This window comes from Mytilus trossulus, chromosome 8 (genome assembly GCF_036588685.1).
Source record: "Mytilus trossulus isolate FHL-02 chromosome 8, PNRI_Mtr1.1.1.hap1, whole genome shotgun sequence".
Taxonomy (NCBI): Eukaryota; Metazoa; Mollusca; class Bivalvia; order Mytilida; family Mytilidae; genus Mytilus; species Mytilus trossulus.
Genome location: NC_086380.1, coordinates 47,362,256 through 47,374,299, shown reverse-complemented (window position 1 = coordinate 47,374,299; position 12,044 = coordinate 47,362,256). Strand labels below are relative to the sequence as shown.

General features: G+C 33.9%; 1 protein-coding gene across 7 annotated transcripts in view; it reads left to right on the top strand.

The window, feature by feature from the left end:
- The first annotated feature begins 1,869 nt into the window (after positions 1 to 1,869).
- The window catches only part of LOC134681048 (double C2-like domain-containing protein beta), a 143,881-nt gene continuing 133,706 nt past the window's right edge, over positions 1,870 to 12,044 (top strand). For 3 of the 7 annotated variants that reach the window (XM_063540445.1, XM_063540438.1, XM_063540444.1), the window contains exons 1-2: positions 2,309 to 2,396; positions 7,392 to 7,428. The gene's annotated coding sequence lies outside the window, so the exon portion shown is untranslated. Of the gene's footprint in view, positions 1,889 to 2,308; positions 2,458 to 2,608; positions 2,649 to 7,391; positions 7,429 to 11,040; positions 11,174 to 12,044 lie in introns of those variants that run through there. The other 4 variants (XM_063540443.1, XM_063540440.1, XM_063540441.1 and 1 more) reach the window with 4 other exon arrangements.

Sequence of the window (12,044 nt, the reverse complement as noted above, 5' to 3'; positions counted from 1 at the left end):
GCAGTCCTTCTAGTATCAGTCAGTTCACTGGGATATATGAGATGTAAGTATTGACGATTGAAATATGGGTTATTCAATGATAAGACATCATCAATATATTGGAAAGTACATTAAAAAAATTCGCAAAGTGCTTTTTCTTTTTGTCTTTCAGAAGGTTCTGAATGAATTCTGATTTATACAAGTTCAAAAGCAAATCGGTCAGTAGGGGTGCACAATAAGTACCCATTTGAATACCGACGGTCTGTTGCAGTATAGATAAAATCCTCCAAACTCAACAAATATATTATCGATCAATAGGTCCACCATTTTGATAGATTTCATCTTCAGTATATGTTCTGGTAGATTCACTGTGGTTCTTCACAAACTATGAGTTATTGTAACTCAAAACAAGAAATTTGTATCTACGATTCCCATTTTTATAGAAAAAGCTCTGTTTATTGAGATGGCGAAGTCGATCTTTTAACTGAGCAAGGGGAATAGTAGTGTAAAGCGTTGAAAAAGTAAAAGTCTTTAAGTTGCTGAAAAATTGCAAAGATTGTCGTGATTATCATGGCGAAGATTTAATCTAATAAGCAGTAGATCGTCCAGTCGATTTTTTTAGAATTCACATCTGGTAAATAAACTCATCATAGATAACATGGCTAAATTTTGTATATACGCCAGACGCGCGTTTCGTCTTCAAAAGACCCATCAGTGACGCTCGAATTTAAAAAAGTTAAGAGGTCAAATAAAGTACAAAGTTGAAGAGCATTAAGGACCAAAATTCCTAAAAGTTTTGTCAAATCCAGTTAAGGTAATCTATGCCTGAGGCAGAAAAGCCTTGGTATTTCAAATATTCTAAATTTTGTAAACATTTTATCTATATATCATGTAAATATAACCATATCAATGATAATTCATGTCAGCACAAAGTGCTGACTACTGGGCTGGTGATAAACATCACAATATTTTTGAAGCCCATCTTTAACTGTAGAACGAATGGTAGTCAGTACTTTTAGAAAGATGTTAAGTCGAACATTTTGATGACCCAGCTATCATATCGTTCTTTATATGGAGTTTTGTGAAGTTTTGGTATCCCGGCAGTATATTGACGCTAATATGTTCTTCCTTTTCTTTGATGATGATACCAATGAAAGAAGGACAGATTTGCCGGAGGTGACATTTTGAAAAATTTCGTTCTTGGTAAATGATGTTACAGTTAAAGAATATGTAGCATGACAAATCCAGTAAAATGTTCTTGTACAGTAAAATTAAGACAAAATATGAAATAGACAAATACATTTCTAAAAACAGTTTTGAAAATGGAAAATTATTATGTAAACATGGTAAAATTCAAACTATATAAAGGACCATTTATTGGAATTAAAGAGGGGTAGATATAAAAGAATTCAAAGATAAAATAGAATATGTAATCATAATGATTGTAATATAAATGAGGTTGAAGATGAAACACACAAGTGTTTAACGACCTTGACTAGCTATACAGCCCTCGCAAGGTCGGTTCGTTGCCCGAAGGCGTTTGGTGAGCGTTTCAATAGTTTTTGCCATCGGTCAGGAACAAGTGGTAGTCGCCATTTTGGAGGTCGCCATCTTGGTTTTGTGAGTTGTTTTGATTTGGTACAAATGTATGTTGACTATCAATTTTGATGTTATTTCTTCACAACGGCTGTTTTCAGGGCCAGTTTGGTCAGCTTGACAGACCGCTAACTTCGATGATGGAGTACTGGATAAGTCGTGTGCGTAGTGCTATAGATGACAGGAAGGGTTATCAGGACCAAGAGCGCGGACCTCGAAGAGAGCACCCTAGCAACAATTAATGCGTCTCATAACAACCAAGGATAAAAGGATGATTTGTCCTGTAGTTTTCGTTAACGCATTGTTCAAAAAGGTTACTTAATTGTAGATTACAATTCAACAATAAACCACACTTGAAATACCAAATTATACCAAGGATTTGTATAGCAAGACTTACTATATATACAAATCCTTGATTATACTTAGTGGCGAATCCAGAAATTTTCATAAGTGGGGGCACACTGACTGACCTAAGAGGGTGCGCGCTCCAGTCACGCTTCAATGATTCACTATATAAACAACCAAATTTTTCCCCAAAAAGGGGGGACCGGGCCCCCTGCCCAGGCATTTTTGTCACACTATCTTGTTTGAGTTATTGCAATATAGTAGGGACCACTCCGCTCTTAGTGTATACACATACTTCTCTAAGCATTGAGGTAAAAGTGAGACAGGGCATATATATTTTATGAAGACTCCAGTGTTGTGTACTCAATAAGAGAGTTCTCCAGACAGTGGAGAAAAGATACAGAACAACAACAACCGCTTCAATAACAAGTGCATTGTGGGATATGTTTATCGATCTCCACGTTTACTTGTACAATGTAAGTACATTACCGTCACTCTTCAGAAGACTGTTTAAATAGATAATTTGTTTAATTCCTGGTAGGAGAATACAATGAAAATAAAAATACTTACACGAGGCATATTTTTTTATATTTTTAACCAGCTGAGACATCTTTTTAGAATATAATTTAAATAGATGATCACTGCCTGATAGAACGATCGGCCAATAACTGCATAAATTATTGAATAACAAACGCAGACTAAATGAACTTCGGTTACCAGTATACGTAGTAAGCAGCTAGTACGATAAGTTATTTTTATTTAAAATCGGAACATATTTATTTTTTTCCCATGTATATATCTCAGGTATATTTCTATGTTTAATCAGGAACATATATGTTAGATATACTGTTCCAAGGTTTAATGAGGGGGAATAATCTGAGACAAGTGCCTGAAGAACATATCACATATGTACACAATCATACTATCATACATCATAATAGTTTGCAACTAATACCTCCATATGTCCCTCTATATGCATTGAATGGGGAACTAGCAATCACTGAAATATAAAAAAAAATTACTAGCATATTGACATGGTCAATGTATATTTCATATCAAAATTAACTTAAATTTTAGGCATTAATAAATTAAATAATTATAATAATCACTGGAATTTAAAAGCAGATATATATGTGCATATATATAGTATGTTTTAGACAATATAATTATTTCAACTGTATTTGTCTGCTCTGGATCTTATGCATACTTATTGTTTTGTCAGACCTGTATCCCACTTTCACTCATTATGCACATTCTGTACTAAGCAATTCTCATTTTTTGGTAATTTCCCCTGTCTTGCTAGACTTCATTTCCCGTTTTCATGGCACAAAAATTTGACTTTCACATGTCACGCTTCCAAATTTCATCAATCCTGCGTCAGACTTATAATTAGAACCCAATGAGACCCAGTTTGCCTGGTATTAAGAAGATGGTCAAGTTAGTAGATCAAGAGGTATATTTCATATCAACATTAACTTAAATAAAATCTCAAATTAATATAAAAGTTAAAAAAAAATGAGGTCATGTTACACTGTAATTCAATTGATTAATCTCCTGTATTTAGCATGTCAGTAATTAATAGACCACTTTCGAGTTCATCCGTCACCGTAAAAAACTCGTCAATTATACGCGCCTTTATCACCGTCATTTTTGCATTTAGGGGCGTCGTCACTTCCTTCCAATGTTGAGCCAGTGGTTGGAAAACTATAATTCTATATTGTATATGAATTATTCGGCAAATTGAATTCTCAAAATTGACAATCAACACTGCTGTCATTAGGGAATTGTCAGTAAGTACCTACAGAGCAACCATTATTTCTAGTTTATCCTGCACAAAGACGATCACTAAGACGCTTGATGAACGTAAATAGTGCAGGGATACAGGCGAGCCCCTCTATCTGGTAAGTGACGTCATAAAGGGTGCATAATTGACGAGTTTTTGCCGGTGACGGATGAACTCGAAAGTGGTCTATTGAATTATATATGCTCATTTAAATTTAAGTTACATGTATCCGAAGTAAACATACATGTAATGTAAGAAGACATTTTTTAGAAACTTTACAAAAAAAAAGGCCAATGCAAAGTAATTTGTACATGTTGCATGCACAAACCATATTAATGTAAACAAAATATAATGTTCCTTGTGATATATGTAGCATGTACTACCTTGGGCAATTTAGGGTAACAAAATAAAATCAGACATCATGGACATATAAACATAGTTGAATAGATATTTAATTTCAGTCGTTTGCTTATTCACCATGTTCACTAATAATTTGATAATTTGTAAAACTAAAAAAAATTTGGATAAACATGATAAATGTTTCTTACATTCTTTAAATTTACTGATATTTTCCCAAAACCTGTATGATCATCTCGTACTGCACTGTCTGAGTATACTCCTATGGTATGAGTAGATGTACATTGTATATACAGGGGTCGAATTTAAGTTTTTTTGTGTACTGGCCAGCTGGACCAGTGGACTGAAAAATCTACTGATCTGGCTTCAAATCTACTGGTCCAGCAAAAATGACATTTATTTGCCAAACACTTATGTAAATGATAGATGTTTACTTTTATTTTCCATGCTTTCTCTTACATATTAGTATGTAAGACAAGAAAAAGAGTCTTGGTCCTGTTTTTGATATTTAGGTTTTGATAATCTCTGTCAATGATTTTCGTTATCAAAATCAGGATCTAGGACAGAAAAAATGTCAACATTGCCTTTCACATTATAACAATTCTCACGACGACCATAGGGTACATGTACCTGTATTGGTAGTCTGGAGGGCTGTTCATAATTGTTCATGAAAAAGTACAGAATCTAACTTAAAATTTGAAGATCTTGTTACAAAATTACATTTTTTATCTGGTAAAATTGAGAATGGAAATGGTGGATGTGTCAAAGAGACAATAACCCGACCATAGAGCAGACAACAGCCAAAGGCCACCAATGGGTCTTCAACACAGGTCTGTCACTTCAAATTTTTCACATGTTATACAATATATTACATTGTGATCGACTATATAATGATATAATAAAACCATTCACAAACTTTTCTCCAATCCTACTTTTGAATGTATTTTAATTTTTTTATTCGGCGGTGTAACTCCTTCAGAAATTTCCACAAGCACGCTAACCGATGTGTTAATTAACTTGATCAATTGTAATACTTAGTACCCCCAGTACTGTGTAATTGATTTCACAAGTAATTGTGTTTGTAAAAAAAAAAGAGATTGCAATGCAAAGTGATTTTTATCAAGAAATTTCTACTGGTCCACTGGACTAGCGCCAATTTTGACCCCTGTGTATATACAACTGTACATACATGTACAGTCCAAATACTCATATGGTCTGAAACATATATAAGGATGCATGAATCATTTGATTGAACTGGAATTATGATATCATTATACAGTAACTTCCATGCATACTGATGACACTTTTTTATACGACAGCAAAGTCATACATGTATATTGGTACCGTATAGAGTTGTCTGCCTCAGGCATACCTGTCAACTTGTGATCATGATGAAAATGAGGCCCTCAGCATAGTCTGAAGACATTTGGTTTCCAGACAATAACTTAAGTATAAGTGAATAGAATTCTAGAAAAATTTAAACACCAGGTTTAAAATTTGAAACCACAAAAGAAAGTTGAGATTGATTTTGGGGTTTATGGTCCCGATAGTTTAGGAATAAGGGACCAAAAAGGTGTCCAAAGAAGCATACTTTCCAGACAAAAACTTGTGGAACAGTGTATGGATCTCTCTGAAATTATACCACAAGTTTCCATACCACAAAGTGATGGTTAGGATTGACTTTTGGGGTTATGGCTCAAACTTTCCGTATAGGAATTACAATGTAGGGGCAAAAAAGAGGGAAAAACACAGGTGGACTGGTATAATTAACTCATTCTCCCCAAAGAGATTTCTGGAAAATGAAAATTTGCAATCATATGCAAATTATTTGCAAATAAGCAGACTCTTGATGCTGTTACTGATGCTCATCTATTAAACTATGTATTGGGATTTGGGGGCAGATGGCACGGTTGGGGGTGGGGTGGGAAGTGGAAGATTTTTTAACCCCCCCCTGAAAAATTGTCATTTTTCGTATATTTTCTGATTTTAAAACAACCTTGAGAGGTGAACATTGACCAGACTGTGTTTCTATGTCATTCAAGTCTTATGTAATAGTTACTGCAGTCCATTCATGCTAGCTGGGAGCATATGGGACTTTAGTGTCTTGCTGGCGAATTATTATTGTCAAGTCAGGTCTGCCTACATTTTTGTCAATGTCTGTTTTTACGGATTTCTGACAAAATGGTGACCTAGATTTTACAGACTAGATTCCCATTGGCCTGTTTGTGTTCCTATACCACCTATGCATGCATAATGATAATAGTTAATACCTGCAATGATTACCAGTTACGTAATGGCCATTAAATGATGCCCACCCCCACCTGATTTTGACTACTTTTCACGTTTTTCTGATTTTGAACTCTTATACAGCTTTCAAAGTGCCATATTTTTTTTGTAAAGATATCTGAGAAGAGTTTACGGACCATGAACTGCTTGGTTGAAGTCCTAACTATCATGACAGTTTAGGTGGGGCAGTTTAAAAAAGGTATGGCGGGTCATACGGGCCATCAAAGAATGGTTGTCGCCATCACACCTCCAGGCCGGATTGGGGGCTAAAGGGTTATTAATGGACAGTAACTTTTAAGTAAAATTTGGATTACCTCCCTTTCACTGCTTTTTAATTGTTAAATGGGTAATTATGGTTTCAAACCCTCTCCATTGGTAATTTGAATTGAGATTTTAATCATATCTTGCAGGAAAGAATTGGGGTTTTTTGGTGGAAAAAGGGGGTGGGGAATGAAAAGAAATTATGGGGGGAATTTTTTATGGGGGTCAATTCTCAACAGCTTAATGTATATTGCACAATCAAATATAAAGGGGGATAACATTTAGAAGAATTTTTTTTTTTGGAGAGGGAGGGGAGTAGAGGGGTCAATTCAAAACAGTACATTGTATGGTTTATTGTACAATAGCAAAAAAATAAATATAAATTCAAATCATATATATATCCAATTCTTTATATTTAACATGTTTAATTAAAATCCAAATTCAGACCTGTATCAAGTGCAAATATTGTGTCCAGTGTTGCCCCATCTGTTCAGGGTTAGAACTTAGACCTCTGCTGTCGTTTTCAGCTGGACTCAGCAAGGCAGTTTATTTTGATTAGGCTGTAACTGTTGTACCTATTTTGTTTTTATATTTTTTGGGTCAGAGATAACGGGTTTTCAAACTCTTGACTTATCAGAGAAGATGCACCTAAAATTTTGTAAACTCATTTTACCTGTACATTTGAAGCAGTCAACCCCAGACTGTATACATTGAAGTTAATGCTGAACTAGGCAGATTCCCTTTATATATTCCTATATGCAGATTTTTTTGTTGTTTATTTCAGGCTAATAAGGTTGGAACCAGTTCAGCATTTAAATGTTGTAAGTATGATATTATAACTATAGCAATATCAAAACATAGAATGACCACAATGTTAAAATCATATGAAGCAACTGACTGGTGAAAAATAATGTTTATCCATTTCTTGAACCTATATGCATGTACATGTAAAAATGTACATACATGTAATGTATATGTTCCGGACCATATGAGTATTTGGACCATACGCGTATGGTCATGACCATATGGGTATATACTCATATGGTCCGACCATACGCGTATGGTCGGACCGTACGCGTATGGTGGGGGTAATTAACAGGTACATTTAAATGCTTAACTCTTCATATAACCCTTCTAGATGTCACGTCATTAAAAATACACTACCAAAAGTCATTTTATCATATATCTATTAAAAATTAAAAATAAGATTAACAAAATAAAATAAGCAGTTTCACACAGTAAATTTCATCACTAGTCAAAACTATAGTAAACACATTTTTTTTCATTATACCGATAATAAATTATGTTTAATATTACGAGTGAATGGCAAAATGTCGACCTGGGAAGATAACTTTCAAAAATATTTTAATTAACTGTTACACACGAAGTCAACTGTTTTACTATAACCTGACGTAAAAGTCGACAGGATAAAGAGTCTTATAATTTGCCCACTTTTGAAACTTAATATAATAAGCATTAGAAGTGCAAAATTCAGAATGTTTATACTTATACGTGTTTTGTTTTAAAAAAAAATGAATGATGTCAACGGCAAGGACACTAGTTCATTTTTTTAAGTTATCTGGTGATATGATGTACTTCAGTCATATTACGATATGAGAGATCTAGAGGTTTTTAAAATCACCGTAGAAACATCGGAATGACCCAGGCCCCAAGAAAAGCTATGGTACATGTACCGTGTGGAAGTAAATGTCACCCTACGCATACATGCAAGGATGCAACTTAGCCATGAAAACTAACTTTAGCATCGATATTTAATGTTATCTGAATTGTAAATAATACAATTGCATGTAGTAATCATTGTTTTTTTTTTATAAAGTTTTCTAATGCATATTATTGAAAAAAATACCTGTATGGTCCAAATACTCATATGGTCCGGACCGTTTATAACCAAACGAGTATATACTCATATGGCCCGACCATATGCGTACGGTCGGACCATACGCGTATGGTCGGACCATATGAGTATACGCATATGGTCATGACCATACGCGTATGGTCCAGATACTCATATGGTCCGGAACATATATATATATATTAAACTTAGTCTTCTGTGCACGCTTTTATCATTTTTTGCGTTTCCATAAAGTATAATCATAAAAAAAATAATTATCTCTGTTATGATTTGAAAATATAGCAGCTAATTAATTATACCCCCGCTTTAAAAAAGGGGGGGAAACTGTATTACCTCTGTCTGTCCGTCAGTCAGTCCGTCCCATGAATATTTTTCGTCGCATTTTTCTCAGGAACTACATTACAAGGATTTCTGAAATTTGGTATCAGGGTTTATCAAGGTCAGCTTTACTGTATGATGCGTTTTCAGATTCATCACTTGACAACTTCCTGTTTACCGAACACTTGTATGATTTAACACATGATAGCCAAGTTGAAAATTTTTGTCACATTTTTCTAAGGAACTTACAATACAAGGATTTCTGAAATTTGGTTTCAGGATTTATATTGATTGATTGTTGGTTGCTTAACGTCCAGTGGCAAATATTTCATGCATATTCAGGACGAGAACAAGTTCACAATATATACAATAGGTAGGTTGATACAATAGAGGCCATCTGGGATGATGGTCGGAGAAATTTGGACTGCCACCGAAAAAGGAGGGTATATTGGATAGGGACAGAAATTTTGCCTTGCAACAGGCCACCTACGGACCCCTCAAAGAGTTGTTCCAAGGGTTCTTAACGTGTAAAGAGCGTGCAAAGAGCGTGGCACTCTCTTTACACGAGGCATTGGATTTAATGTCCCCCTTCTGACTGGACGTGACTGCGAACTTGATACATCCTGCACAGCCAAACGGACGCCCCACTTCGGCAAGCGTTTTACTGCGGGTCGGGAGAAGACCAAGTGACCATATTTCTATACCCCAGTCACTCTTGGGGATCAGGATTTATATAAGTCAGCTATACCGTGTGATGCGTTTTCAGATTCATCACTTGACAACTTCCTGTTTACCGAACACTTGCATATTTTTACACTATTAATATTATCCACTTGCGGCGGGGGTATCATCAGTGAGCAGTAGCTCGCAGTTACTTGTTTTAATTGCTTAAGACTTTACACACATCGTAGTTACTGTAAACCAACTTATTTTCGCGAGTGATTTATTTTCGTGACTTATGTGAGTAGAAAAATAATGCAAATATAAATCGTCGCGAATATCTAAAGCTTTGATTCTTTCTTATTAAACTATATCAAGTAACTGAGGAATTGCGAAATTAAATAGCCGCGAAATGGACTAGAAAGGGTAAAACGCAAAATAAAGTATCCACAAAAATAAGTTTGGGTTTAAGTATATTAATCTTAAGATCTGTATACTTTTATGTGATGATTCAAAATTTTTTGTTTTTGAGTTATTGAGTATTTTGTAAAAAAGGGGGAGGTTTTTTTTTAACATGTAGCTCCGTATCTCAAAAACACTTATCATAAAGACTGCTTTAAACTTTACACACTTCTTTGTTATATTAATTTAAAGATCTGTATACTTTTTGGTTTTGATTCAAAATTATTATTTAAGTGATATTTATTTTTTTTGAAAAAAAAAAGAAAAGAGGGGGGTTTCACATGTCCCGCTGTATCTCAAAAACAATATATGGTTATTGCTTAAAACTTCCACACCAGACGTAGGGCGTATCATGCGCTCATGGCGCAGCTGTTTATTTTTCAGGGGGCCCAGCTCCCCCTTTTGTAGCAAAAATTGATTGTAATATAGGGAATCACTGAAGCATGACTGGAGCCGCCCCCTCTTATGAAATTTTTTGTATCCGCCACTGGTTGTCACCTTATAGTAAACAATCAACAAAGAAGCATGGCTATTGAGCATCAGTATAGCATGTACAATAAGATGGTACTTCATTTCAATTGTTTACTGGAAGCAAACAATTTCAATTTTCAAAAAGTAAATTTCTTTAATTTGGACAAGTTGTAGAATTTTCTAGCGATAAAAGTACATGTATATATATATGTAAATAAGTTTATTAATAAAAACTAGCCATTATGTTATAAATTTAACATATGTATCTTTTTTTTTTAATTTGAAGTTGCATATGACTAAAGATAATAGAAAAGGAAAACATATACTAATACATGTATGTACATTGAATACAAAAACAAAATGAATCTCCTATTAAGAGATATGGACTAAATGAAGCTACAAAGAAATATTGGTCTGTTGGCAGTCATTCAACAATTACTTTAGATGAAGAGTGTGTATTACACTTTATTGATTTGAGTATGTATGTCAGATGAATCTGATTATCAATAACATTTGATAAAGAATTGAGAATATATTTGAAGAAAAAGTAAATAATGTTTTTTTTGTAAAATCAATTTTCCTTGATACCATACTAGTTGTTCTATATAGGTTATTGATTTTTGTATTGGTTGCCATGGTGTCTACCTCATAATAGAAAAGGATGGGAGACAGTTTTATAATTGACTCATTATTGGAACATGTGTTCTATATGTTATGGATTTATTAATTTTACTATTTAGACAATACATTCTTGTATAGTTAATAGTTTTGTCTACATGTGGGTAAGTTGTAATTTTTAGGGTTTCTATGAATTACACATCTTACTTTTATATAAAAGACTGCAGTAGTATAGCATTTTTGAAGAACAACTGCAATGTAGAAGACCATGCATTTAAATGCCACCAGATTCTGTGGCACCTTATGGACAGAGAGAGCAATAATTAATAATAAATGTACATGTAAGCTGCCAGGGGTAAAATATCAAATCTGTCAATATACATGTACTGGCCATGGTAGTTATATAATAATCAACTGAATACCAATAATATTTTTATCTGCAACAATTAATCTGCTTAGTGGACCAGATTCTGCTAAAATGTTTATACCCACAAGGTAATGGTCCCATTTATATGTGACTAAAATGTGTGGTTAATACACATGTTCAGGTATTGCTAAAACTTACCTGCGTAACCAACAGTTTTCTCTATTGTTATAAATTGAAAACTTTACCTATGGAGATGATTGTTGGAAAATCTAGGCAAGGGAGGGTACAATACAGTAGTGAATCCAAGAAAATACAAAGTCAACAGACAGAGTCTTGGTTTGATTATGTATGAAGATTATTTGTACTTATTTTCATGAAAACGTAAAGAGTGAACTGCAATTTTTTTAAATTTGATAAATGTACAGGAAAAATTGATGTTTTTTTTCTACATTCATGAACATTTGATAAATATGAGTTATTTGTAAAAATAAAATGCATAAATTTATAGGCCATTTATATAAAACAGAAATTACAAATAATTTTACAAAAAACAGCTTGTGTTTATCTTTTAAAACAAAAAGGCTATGTATTTCTGTCGAAAAGGAAAAATACGTTCACAAATCCTTATTTTGAGTAAATATCTGAAATTTCAATCGCATTTTACTCAA